At 39.9% G+C, this 13,803-nt stretch overlaps 1 protein-coding gene across 1 annotated transcript in view; it reads left to right on the forward strand.

The window, feature by feature from the left end:
- The first annotated feature begins 3,683 nt into the window (after nucleotides 1-3,683).
- PAG1 (phosphoprotein membrane anchor with glycosphingolipid microdomains 1) overlaps nucleotides 3,684-13,803 on the forward strand; it is a 90,588-nt gene continuing 80,468 nt past the window's right edge. Inside the window, exons 1-2 of the mRNA XM_067553569.1 lie at nucleotides 3,684-4,039; nucleotides 7,700-7,763. The gene's annotated coding sequence lies outside the window, so the exon portion shown is untranslated. The remainder of the gene's footprint in view (nucleotides 4,040-7,699; nucleotides 7,764-13,803) is intronic.

A 13,803-nucleotide genomic window follows, 5' to 3' on the forward strand; every position in this document is an offset into this window, starting at 1 on the left:
TAGCAAGGCATGAGAAGATCCAAAATAACAGGGTCACACAAACTCAGAGGGAAAAAGAATGTGATAAACTATATTAATAGTAGCTCTTAATCTATATATATTGTTTGCAATACAAATCTATCTAGGAAATACAATTTGGGTAAGATACACAGAGTTTCTGTTGATGTACTAAATTCCTCGTAGATGTATCTCTGCTATGTTGCACTATGTGCACCTAGGGTACGTTAACAGAATAAAGGTTAAAAATGCCACTGAACTAGGATGAGATAGCGCAGAAGACATTCCCAGATATCCACTATTACCTCCTGGGCTGCATGGGAAAGACTTTGAGCTACAGGTGACTGCCATTTAATGATGTCATTCTTGGAAATACCACTTCCAACCTAAGGTATTCAATGAATGACGTCTCAGTCTGTTGATGCTGAACTGCCATTCCCAGATGTTACACAGTAAGAAGAAAAATGTTGCAAGAATTAGTGTAAAATAACACTGACACCTGCCATTTTCAGATGTAGCACAGGTTGAAAGGGAGGGGGAAAATAAAACTGGCCTACAATATTACACTCTTGCTGGCCCATTCTTAGGCCTGGTCTACACTTAAAAGTTAGATTGACATATCTCTGTCGGTCAGGGATATGAAAAATCCACATCCCGAAGGATGTAGCTATATTGATCTCACCCCCAGTGTGGATGCAGCTATGTCAATGGAAGAATATTTTCATCAGCTTAGCTATCCATGTTTGTGGAGGTTCCTACACTGACAGAAAAATCACTTAAGTTGGTGTATGCTGCGTATGTTCTGCAGGGTTATGCCAGCATAGCTATGGCAAACTGCCTATGTTGGTATAGTCTCCGTAGCATGGACATGGCCTTAGTTGAATTGATCCTACTTGCTTCTAGCAATGAATGTGTTTCAGTGTATGTAAGATTTATGTATTGTTTCCCTTGCTATTTGTAAAATTCTGCATGAGTGCTGGCCTCCTGGCATTTCTTTTGTTTGAGACATTTTCTTGCTTTTAGAGAAGAAAAAAATCACTGAAGCAGTTTTTGAAAGTATAAAATTATATGGATTTTGAAATCAGTTATACAGCTGTATAGGGAAAAAATAGGTCAGATTTGAGGTCCATCAACCCTGATACTGCCCCTTTAAGCTAAGATTGTATTCTCCTCTGAAATATTTTTTGTACATGTCAGATATTATGTCAAAGAAATTTTACATCTAAAATTCAACCGGGTTATCATCATTATACTTCTGCTTCTTAAATAAAGGCTAAAAACAGAATCAAGGCACCATTTGCAATACTTGTGTATAATGCTAATAACGGGAGTGTTGTGGTTGTTTTGTGGTGGTGCTTGGAGGTCTCAGACAGCACATAGGCCCCATTGTTCCGGGCGCTGATAGATACAGTCCCTGCTCCAAAATGCTTATAAGAAGAAACTAGGATTAGTATTTTGATTTTTCTAATATGCCTCAGGAGAAACTTAATAACTACCCTTGAGAACAGGGCTTTTCATGGATTCCAAGGTCAGAAGAGACCATTGTGATCATCTAGTCGGATCTTCTGTATAATACAGGCCAGAGAGCCAAAAGAGTTCCTAGAACATATGTTTTAAAAAAACAACCAATCTTGGTTTAAAAATTGTCCGTGGTAGAGAATCCACCACAACCCTTGGTAAATTGTTCCAAAGGTTAAATACCTTCATTGTTAAAAATATATGCCTTATTTTAAGTCTGAATTTCTCTAGTTTCAACTCCCAGCCATTGGATCGTCTTATTCCTTTCTCTGCTAAAGTGAAGAGCTCATTATCACATATTTGTTCCCCCCTATAGGTACTTAACAGACTGTAATCAAGTCATCGTTTAACCTTTTCTTCGTTAAACTATAAATAAAAAAAATTGATGGTCCTGTCCTATCATGCCCTTAAAAATGCTTGTACAGTAAGGGAGAAGTTCTTATTTATCTTCTACACACTTTCCACTAATATTGCACTCCCACTCAAGTTTCCTAAGTGAGGATGTTAGAATTTGGCTTAATTCAAATTACTCCTGATGCACTGGTTATTTTTTGAAAAGTTAAGAAATTTCCCTTACTTCTACAAACTGACATTCTAAATTCTATTGCAAACACAGAACATTATTTGTCTGTTTGTTCATAGAAACCTGCATCCATTCAGCCTTTAAAATAACTTTTTAATATAGTGCCAAGGTGCCATAATGACAGCCCTGGAGAATGAGGTATTTTATCCAAAGAAGGGACCAAAGTAACAGGTGCTTCTGTATAGAAGTTAATAAATAGGTATAGCTTGAACTTCAGTAGCACAAGAGTCCCATATTGCCCTGTCAATGAGCCTCCAGCCTGACCTGGGAGGACCTACTCAGGATGGATGAGAGGGCCCTTGACAGGCTGCCAGCAAGTTGCCAATTAATACTAATTGCATGGGGAATTATTGTAATGTTGCCATAGTTCATCTGGCAACTGGAACAAGTCCACAATCGTGCTCCAACCCATGGCTGAATGGCCCCTCAATATTGTTACTAGAGATCAGCTTTAAGGAACACAGTATTATTGTTTCCTCCTGCTACATATAAAGTTAACTTGGATGTTCAAAAAATTTCAAGTTAAATTAATCTTAAAAAATATCAAAGACAGCTACCATATATGGGAATACCCAGAATCCTTTTTAGATTGGCTCAAAACACTGAAGTCAATGGGAGTATTGCCATTGACTTAGTGGATCAGGGATTTCACCCTATGCTCTGTAGTGAAGTCTGTTCTGTGCCTGAGGCTGAGATCCTGCAAAGACCCATGTGCATGAGTTCAGTGGGACAATTCATGTGCTGAACTTTAAAGCACATACATAAATCTTTGTAGCATACGTGCCTGATTTTTGTTTAGGTTGAAAGGAGAATAAGTAGAAACACTGTGAAGTAAACTCTGGGTATACACTATGTCCTGCTTTCCAAAATATATTGATTGAAACTTAAAAGCACTTATGCATATATTTGATTCTTACAGATAAATGTACACAGCTTATTTAAAAAGGGGCTGTTGGTTGATATCATTCATTGTCAAGGAGAGCTTTATGGGAAAAAGTGTATGAAATTAAGAATCTTACCATTGTCCTCTGCATATTGACAGCTGAAAACATCTGCTAAGAAAGCCATTCATTGTTGGCATAATGTGTCTCATAAAGTACTTGTTTTGGAAAATCACCAACCATTTTCCGTTCTTGAAAAATTAAATTGTAATGTCATTTGGAAAAAGTGAACAGACAGACTTGTTTGGAGGATTTCTGATGTGTGACTTCAGACTCTCACAGTATATAAATCATAGTATTAATACTCTATTCCAGAAACCAAGCCTTAGCAAAAGGAGCAGAATTCATAGTCCATTTCAAAACAACACAACATGTAGTAGACCATATTAAGCAAACATTGCTATGTCATTGTGAGATTTCTCTTCCAGATGTTAATCTTCATGACTTGAAACAACCTTTTCTGCCCCTTAAATTATCTCTCAAATAACTCCTCCCCTCTTGTTCACACAGACACGCACATATCTGAAACAAAAAAAGCATGAACAAAGTTCACAGAGAGTATTCTTGCTATTGTATTTCATTTAATCTTTAAATGTAAGGATTGAGGTATAATTTTTTGAGTTTTACTTTTTAATGGAGTTTTGGGTAATCAAAAATGCTCCAGTGTTTTTCCCATCAGTTCTCATTGTAGTTAAATTATTACAAGGACTGGGAAAAAGTACAGGATTGTACATTAGAGGAGTGTCTTTGTGATACTATTCATTCTCTGTTCTGACAGAGAAGGCATTGTTTACTCACTGTAATAGGCTTGGCAGCCAAATAAGGTAGAAATCTGTGCTGCGCATACAGAATCAGAAAGTAGCAGAGTGGACAAGAATATCAGAATTCCAAGAATTGGATTAACAAGAAGACGGAGTTTTATAATGTGCTAATAGCTTTTCATAGTGTTTTTGGTAAAATAGAAATGCGTTCCTGGATGAAGAAACCTTTTCAATTGAAGGTAATATTTTCACTTGTATGGTAGCACTTTAGTTAATGCCGTTTAATCAGTTATTAATTACAAGTGAACACAATTGGAACAAAATAGTTCAGAAGTCTGCAGCATTCTTTGGAAGAATAGGCAGTTTAGAACAAACGGTAGCTTGATAATACTGGGTCTTGCTGAAATGGAGGATTATTTAAGTTTAAATCCATTCTCCTTTTAGAACTGCTCCCATTACCATTGAGAAATTCTTTATGTGCTCCCATCAGAGGAAGAAAAGACCATTTAGTCTCTCAGCCTTCATTTTATAGTCAGCATATATATATATGCAGTGTGACTTGAGGATTTTGCTAATAGAGCTGCATTTATGTATGGCTACTAGACAGAATAAATAGTTCTGCATGTTACCAGATACAGTTCTGTGCCTGTCAGGTGTTCCCTGTGGTATAAAACATTCCGCACTGGGGTGAAATATTAACAGCAGAAAGAAAAAAAAACACACTTGTGTTTATTAAGCAATATTTCTTCTGGTGTTTTGTGATTGCAAATTGTGCTGAGCAGATTATTATGTAATAATGCATGTGTATTTCCCCCATGTCCTTACCAGTTAAATGGCCATTTTTGTAGTGTTTCTTCTCTTTATTTTTTATTTTTCTGCATCTAAAAATATAATGTATTTTGTCTGAGCAGTTACAGGTCTTCTGGTTGTTTTTGTTACTGTCATCCCCTGTGAATGTTTCAGTTGTAAGTGCATTATTGAAAGTGTTCATGCTCCGTTAGTTAAACTTCCATTTTTGGTTTAATGAATACAGTATGAATATGATTTTCAAAAGTCAGGGTCTAGTCATTTCGGGTGCCCAACCTGAGATACTTTCAGGGGGTGGGAGCTCAGTACTGAGTCAGGTTCCTTTAAGGGATCTCAAGTAGGGTGACCAGTTAGCAAGTGTGAAAATTGGGACATTGGGTGGGGGTAATAGGCACTTATATAAGAACAAGCCCCGAATATCAGGACTGTTCCTTTAAAATTGGGACATCTGGTCACCTTAATCTCAAGTTGGAGACCCAGCATCTGGAGAACCCCAAATTACTAGTGACTTTTGAAAACCTTGGTCTCGGTTACTTAAACAGAAAAGAGCAGACTTTCCTAATTTCTGATTTCCTCACAATATCAGATCTTGCAATATGCTTCTCCTTTCATAATGTATATAGCAGCACCCACTGTTGCGCATCTGGAGGCTTTCATTCAGGAAAACATTGCCTGTACCATCTGCGTGCCTGATCTTATGTGCCAGTGCCACACAGCACACTCTACGTTGGGCTCCTGTTCTGTTTTAATCTCCAGGGAACAACCATTTCAAATAGCAGACATATTGCCTTGTATGTGAAGTTGTGGAAAACCTGTGGATAATCACGACAGCAGCTGTGGCCTATCACACTGACGACAGGCTGCCAAAAACAGTAGGAGTTACTAGCTGATCAGCCAGAGAGTAGGAACTACCAGCTCACCAGCCACAAGTCAATCCCCACACTGGGCCAATAATTAAGGAGTTAAAGAAAATATCATTTAGCCACAGGAGTCAGAGATGGTGATATTTTTTTCACTTGAAAATACTATACCTGAAAATAGATACTGTCGGCAGCACAGGGTCTGATCTTCCCTTGATGTACACATGTAACTCCTGGGAACCCTTTCAGAACTAGCTAGGTGGCTGTAAGATGGAGTTGGGTTAGAACTAATAGAAAGAGTAAATCTTCAGCCAGCCTCCTTGCTCCCTTCTAAGAGCAAGTTGTCCCTCTTGGCTGGCCTGCCTGAAGTGCTCTGCCTCCTGTTGTTTCTGGGACCTACCTCTTTCTTCATGCCAGGAAAGAGAACAATCCTGGGATTCCAGGGTATGAGAGGCCAGGGCCGAGGAGCTTCTGTCCCAAAGCCTAGAGCAGCTGTGCAGAGTCAGGCCAGTCAATGAGGTGTTGTGGGCAGAAAGCACGAGAGAAGAGTTCACCGATCAGGTTTTGGGGAACCTAGGGAGGAATGTGGGATTCTCTTTATGGGAGGGAGAGGGAAGAATTGTAGGAATGGAAATGGGATTCCAAACGGGAAGCTGGGGAGTGGTTATATGTTCATTCCAGAATCCCAGTCAGTGCAGAGTGCTGAGGACGAATACTCTATTCTTCTAAGTCGTAAGAGCTAAACATTAAAAGTTCTCAGAATCAGGGTGGTAAAACTTACTCCTGCTCATACTGGCAATAGAGTTGTACTTGCTCATCCCACTAGTGTATCTAGCCCATCAGGTTTAATCGTGTTAATTTAAATCCACCACTAACTCCCAAGAGTTGATCTAGCAAAGGGAGTTGAGGAAAAGCTCAAGGTGCACACAAACACACACACATTCTGTGAATCGTATTGTGTTGTGTCAGTTCCAACAGCTAGATTTTAAAGATTGTTGCAGCCCTCACTATGGAGAATTTAATATCAAACAAACAACAATAACCTCACACACATACTTTATAAAGAAACATTTGGAAGCAAGAGGCCTTTAAAAAAAAATTAGGTGGTTTTTTATCAAAAAAGCAGCCTGTTAAAGGTTTGTCAATATGGCAGCCCCTGAGTACTGGGGAGTTCAAGAACTGCTCCCTTTGTGCATTGCTGGGAAGGCGGAGGGAGCATGCCTAATATCAGAGGAGGAAGGGATGGTTCTACTTTCCTTCTGCATTAGCCTGTGATGCAGGACTGGTGCCTGGGAGGTGGGGGAGGATTATGTTAGACCCCAGATCCAGCTATTTGTAGAATGACATCAGTGTTTAAACTGTGCCATCTGTAGAATATCAGAAGCCGGGAGGAAATCCTTTTTCTTTTATTAGGGAGATAAATTCCAAACAGCACCTACCGTGACCTAGGAAGATATTTCAAAGCAATAAAAAAAATCTGAAGTTGCTTGTTAGATTACAAATGATGGGGCTCACTTGCCATTGATTTCCATGGAAGTAGGATTGATTTTATTTTTGTGAATGTGTGCATGTGTGCGAGCACATGCTACAATAACATTAAGAGTTTGTTTGAACCAACAAGTGGGAAATTCAGAGTTAGACCTTGTCTACACACAAAGAGGAACTGAAAGAACTAGATTGGTTTTGATTCCTGCCTTCCGTGATTTCAGTGCAAGTCTATGTGAGGACACTTCTTTTGGAGTAAGAATTCCTTATTTCAGTTTAACCCTTAGGATGGTTAAAAAAGAAAATCTACATCAAAATAGGACAGTCTTATTCTGAACCTATGAGTTACCTGGCTTTGGTTGATTTAAGGCCCACATTTCACATTACTTTTTGTACTGGAGCTTCATCTGTTAATAAGAATGTTGTTTAATTTGCCAGACAATTATATAGATATTATTCTCTCAGTTAATAAAAGTCAGGAGAAGTGGGATACGTGCACCAAAATGCCCTGTCCAGATAAAACTCTGATTTAAAGTTCATTCACTGAATCCCAGATTTCTAGTGTATATAGTAACCATTTCCTCTGGAGTGTATGAGATAAAACAGGCAGAGTCAGCTTGAAGTGGAATGCTCTTGGCTTCCACAGTTATATGCTGTACTGACATTTATAAACAAAAAGATGCATCTGTGTTTATAACTTACAGGTAGCGTTTGCAATAATTTCTTAACCACTAAGTCATTTTTCAGCCCCCGAACTTTGTTTTCCCATTGGGAGGACCTGCCTGAATATCTGGGAGGACACTGCTTCCAGGTAAGAGACACCCACTAAAAGCAAAATTTTAGTTTGTTTGTTCTGATTTATTAGTTTTTTGTTTTTTGTTTTTGTTGTTTTTTTTTTTAATTTACACTTGCTGAATTTCCATATGAAGTTATTTCACATGGAAACTAGCATTTGTCAAATAAGAATGACATATATTGTCATTTTATCATCCTGTGCTAAGAAATGTGTGATGAAAATTCACTGCATTTTATGTCGGGTAGTAACACTTTTAAATAGTGTTTAAAGTAGTAATTACCCGTATTAAATTTGCATGCATAATTTTTTCTGCTGGCTTTAAACTCTCCAGGATGATGCTTATGGGGGAGAGGCATGCTGTGTGTTCCTTGTACCCTTTATACAGCGAATCAGTGAGACACTTTACTGTATTCCTCATTAAAGTGATGGGATAAAAAAATAAGAGCCAAGTTTTGCTTTCTGGTTCCCCATGACAACCACCATGCTCCCTTCTACCATCTTGCTCTTCCTCAGTTTTCCCCGTCATGCAAATTCTCTTCTTCCTAGTTCTGTGCTCACTTCTCCATCTCTCCTGTCCCCATTCCCAAAGCTGTGTTCTCTTTCTCCTCCTCCTCCCAAGATTCAGAGTAGCAGCAAGTAAGCCATTCTCTCAGCAAGGCCCTCTTTCCCTTTCTTTGGTCCTCTGGGCCTCCCCGGCTATGGCAGGGAACTCAGCTCACTCTGTTGCTGCTGGGGAACAGACTTAGGGGAAGCTTTGCCTTACTCAGCTGCAGAAACCTTTCCTCTCTACATCCTTCTGCTGCCATGCTGCTGGAGACACTGCATGCTGCCTACTGAGTAGATGTATCAGACAACATTGTTTTACACACATATATGCTAGGTTGCAGTCTGCCTTTGTCTTTTGCATAAGGTAAACTAATAAGTGGCCCACCTGGGAGACTATTTGAACCCTCAACTCTGACTGTTATAAATGCAGGGCTTTCAAGTTCAAGGCAAACTACTTCTGTGTTTAAATGTCAAATGTCTTCCTTCGTGCTATAAAGCCTGCTGAAGAGGAAACAGGACTTGGAGGCAGGGCCCCCACATGGAGTGGGAAAAGGGTACACTTTACTGGGGCCTGGAGGCCCTGGGGGGGCCCGGCCTAGGCTGCAACCCCCATTACCATGAGGAAAAAATTGAGGCTAAATTGTAGATCATGCCTGAGGATATTTATAGAAACTTATTTCCCTGTATCTATGTATCTATTGTCCAGATCTTGTGAGATTTGCTGGAGCCAGTCAGAAGCAGTGTTAGAGCAGTCTCAAACAACATTCTGAACAGTGAGTTGCTGGGCCTGCTGGCCCAGCCCAGGCCCTTCTCTAGAATAGAGAGTGTGTGCTTGTGCAGTGAAACTAGGACTGGTAGTTTGAGATGGAGAGACAGAGAGATTTGTACTCCTCTCTGTGACATGGTCTATCAGATCAAGATCAAGAACTACCAGTCCCAGAGTTCCTTGTGCATAGGCAGGAGGGAGGGGCAAAGCACCATAAGACAGTGGGCGCCAGTGCTGCTTCTTCTGGTAGGATTTGCAGGCCCAAAATGTATGAGTAAGTGTCTAATTCACTCACAGTCACACACACACGCACCATACTGCCATGTCTGGTGTGGCTATAAATACAAATCAGACAGCCAGAAACGTAAGGAGGTAAAATAAAGGGAACTAAAAGACTCTAAAGCAGTGTTTCTTAACCTGGAGTTTTAGAGGGGTCGCAAGTGCAGAGCTGGTATTGGGGGTGGCAAGAAAGGTAATTGCCTGGAGCCACAGAGGCGCCATGAAACTAAGTTACATGCCTCAGCCCCGTGGGGGTGGGACTCAGGCTTCAGGGGTACAGTAGTTTGGAAAGGTTAAGAACCACTGCTCTAAAGGGCACCAATCTATCCTCCAGTTTTTCAGATCAGACAAGGCCTTTCTGCAGTCAGGCAATCTACTAACTAGGGAAGCAGATGAACAAAATCAAGGTGAAAATGATTTAAATATAGAGACTGTGTCTGTGGCACTGGCAATTGATGACAAAGAAAAGCTGCTGGAACACGCATCATGTGACTCCAATCTAATGCTTGAAGATAGTCAAGTAGTATCACCATTAGCACCACCACATTCAGAAGGATTACAAGAAGCAGGAGAGAGTAGTGCTACACTATCTGATTCTTGTCTTTTCAAAGATCCAGGCTTGTGGTCTGAAAACATAACAGATTCTCTCCGTCAAAAAATTGTTCTATCTGGTGTCCTGACTTCTGAAGAAATGCAGAAGCTAGCAAAGTCAATGCCAGAAGATGTTGATGGGCATAATTTTCCTGAATTTCTTCTCAAATGTAAGACTTCCAACAAGAGAAAAGACATACCAAGAGGCTGGCTTGTTTGGAGTGCTACCAACCAAGCACTGTATTGTTTTCCATATCGGCTATTTCCTGAAGGGAGGCTTAAACAACGCAGTATGCTGGCAAAAAATGAAGGATATTCACCAATTGTGAAAAAATGGCATAAACGATATACTAAACTTCCTGAACATGAAAAGAGCATAGAACATAAAACTTGCTACTGCCAGTGGAAGCAATTACAGCAGTCACTATCAGGTGGACATGGAGTGACAATGAGAATCAAAAACAAATATTAACAGAAGCTACAAGATAGAAAGAAACGTTGGAAAGATTGTTGGATGTTACCTTATTTCGTGCTTCACGAGGTTTAGCATTCCAAGGAGATAATAATCTGATAGGTGACCCACACAATGGTAACTTTCTTGGAACTCTTGAGATTATAGCTCATTGTGACAGCATCACTTGTAACCATTTGGCTAAAGTCAAACAGAAGCAAACAGAGGGCAGAACAATGAAAGGACAGGCTCATTATCTCTCATGGGAGAGTCAGAATGAGTTTATTGAATTATGTGGTAAGAGTGTGCAGAAGGCCATCCTTGCGGAGAGAGAAAAGGCCATTTATTATTCTATCATATGTGATGCTACTCCTGATGCCTCTCACCATGAACAACATGTGTTGATATTGCGATTTGTAGTTCACAATAAAAACGGTGGTACCTTTAACTTTAAAGAAAGGTTTCTTGGGTTATCAACTTTGATTTTAAAAAAGGAGATCAGATAGCTGAAATGCTAACTGGCAGGTTGAGGTGTCATAACATTCCTCTGGATGACTGTAGAGGTCAATGATTTGATAATGGCTCCAATATGTCAGGGAAAATAAAAGGTGTTCAGGCCTGCTTTATATCCAAAAATGAACTTGCTGTGTATTCTCCTTGTGGTCCCCATTCACTAAATCTTGTAGGGGTTAATGCTGCTGTAGCTTGTACTGGAATATTAACATTTTTTCATTGTGTTCAGCAACGTTTTGTGTTTTTCAGTGCTAGCCCAGTGAGGTGGAAGATTATAACAGAGAGGATACACTGAGCTCATTCCACTCTCAGTCAGACACACGCGGGAGTGCACTAGCTAATGCTGTCCATCCACACACAAAGCATCTTCCAGGTATTCTGGAAGCACTGGAATGTGTTCTTGAATTAAACTTGACAAAAGCTCAATCACAAGTAGAAGCACTGAGAAGGTGCTTCAGCTCATTTTATGCCTTTTGATGGCTAGCTTCTGGTACAAAGTTCTTTCAATTATTGAGGACAGAAACAAGATTTTACAAGCCAGAGGAATCTCTCTAGAATCAGAGGTAGCTCTCATTGCTGATATTATTGAAGAAATAAAACAATTTAGAGATCAGTGGCCCAAAATTCTTCAGGAAGCATGTCTTGTAGCAGAAGGCATGGGAATTTTGGCACAATTGCCAAAGAAGAGAGGAATGAAATGGAAAAGATTTTATGATGAGACATCTGAGCCTGAGGAATCATGTTCTACCATCTCTGAAAATGAACCAGAGTCTTTATTCAGAAGGAATGTTTTTGATGCAGCTCTGTGAATTAGAGCACAGATTCAAATCAACCAATAACATTTGTTTGACATTCCATTCAGTCCTAAAATATGTGACACTAGAGCCTGGGGAACTGGAAGAAGCTTCTAAATGTCTACTTCACAAGTATCTTACAGATCTTTTTGAGAATTTTCCTTGTGAAATGTTGCACCTGAAAAAAATCTTCAGGTCTACTTTTGGAAAAGAATATGAACTACCCCCATTTATCTTATTAAATGAGATTTACAAAAAACAACTACAACTAATTTTCAGTGAAGTGTGCATAGCCCTGCAGATTTTTTGCACATTCTGCCAGTGACTGTGGCAGAAGCTGAAAGAAGTTTCAGCAAGCTAGCACTCATCAAAACCTGCAGGCATTCTACAATGGGGCAAGAACGGTTAAGCCACCTAGATATCTTGTCTATTGAGTGTGAACTTGCAAGAGAAATTGACTTTGGGGGGCTAATTCATGATTTTGCAATGAAAAGGGCCAGAAAAATAAAGCTTTAATGTTAACTGGCCTAATTATAAAATGTTTGCAGTCACATTGGTCCATTAGAATAAAAAAAATCAAGACATTGACAGGTTATAATACCTTTATAATGACCAAAAAGTTACAAAATAGCAAACTTGTAGGACTCTCAGTCTGGGTGTTACGTTAAACAAAAATAGCAAAGGGGGGACAGGGCATTTTTCAGAAATGTAGAATATGTAACAGTAATTTCAGAATTCAAACTTTTTTCATGGCTTATGAGATTGTATGTATGGTATGAAGGATTGTGGTATGTGTGCGTGAGGGAGCCCATGTTACAAGTTTGTACTGGGCCCGAAAAAATTATGCTTGGGCCCTGCTTGGAGTCCTTGTATACACTGAGAAAATGCATCACTGAAATGTGTTAATTAACACATTTTAATTAACATGATGTAAACAGTTTTGCCTTTGGTCTGGTCAAGGACAGTCATGGTCTGAAGCATGTTGTCTGGTGATAGTTAACTTTAGGGGTACCTTGCGTGCATGAGGTGCAAAAAGCTTTCTAGTGTAATGCATATCCCCAGTGTAGACATACCTAAACATGCTAGGAGGTGCTGCTGCATTCTCCTCTGAGGGTGAAGGGCTTCAAGGATATATGGAGGCTTAGGGACATTGCCTTGCAACTACATAAAGCTTAAGGTTCAGTGGGGAAACTCAATTTCATCCCAGGAGGCTTTGAGCATCCATGCTGAGATCATGTCCCTTCATACTTCCCTTCACCCCGTCAATACAGCTCATTTAGAAGCTCCCAAGGGGCAGGGGAATATGGAAACAGTACAGAGAATTAATGCTGCATGCAGCATGTTGTCTCCTTCATAGATTTCTACTGCTGCAGGAGAACGCTGCACAGAGTGGCTGCTCCTTAGCCTTGCCCACAATGGCCTGACACGTGCCACATGTTCCCCCACCCCCAGCACACCTACACCAACTCACAGAAAACCACTTATGAATAATGGTGAAACACAGAGCAAAGCACTCCATTTAGAACAGAAATAATGAAGCAAGCATTGGGGAAATGATAGTTATTCTTTACCGTTGTACGGAGGCTGAGGACACAATGCATCAAGAGCCATCCTGTCCTTTTCTATCGTCATAGTGCACAGTGGTGTGGGACTGATGTCCTATGGGGAATAGAGATGCAGCATATTTTTCAGTGCTGGAAAAGATCCTGAAAACACAATGATATAGCACTGTATACAGAATCTAAAAAATGCTACTTGGTTTTATCATACGGTAAGTGCCAAGAAGTGGAAACCCTAAGCAGAGTATCTTGCATCTGACGAAGTGGGTTGCAGCCCACAAAAGCTTATGCCCACAGAAATTTGTTAGTCTCTAAGGTGCTACAGGACTCTCGTTTTTGCTGTATACAGACTAACACGGCTACCCCTCTGGAACTTTTAAGCAGAGTATATATCCATTCTTCAAATTCCTTAAGTAGAAGACATTACGTCAGTGGCTGGAGATTGCATTAGTGGCTCTGTATCTTCTTGCTAGCAGATTTTTAATACCAGAATAGGAAAAAGTGGCAGAGGATTTGCCTAGACCTTATGGTTCATGAGAAATAAATTACAGAGATC

Source organism: Emydura macquarii, unplaced genomic scaffold (assembly GCF_026122565.2).
Source record: "Emydura macquarii macquarii isolate MOO-44397 ecotype Brisbane River unplaced genomic scaffold, CSIRO-AGI_Emac_v2 contig_1477, whole genome shotgun sequence".
Taxonomy (NCBI): Eukaryota; Metazoa; Chordata; order Testudines; family Chelidae; genus Emydura; species Emydura macquarii.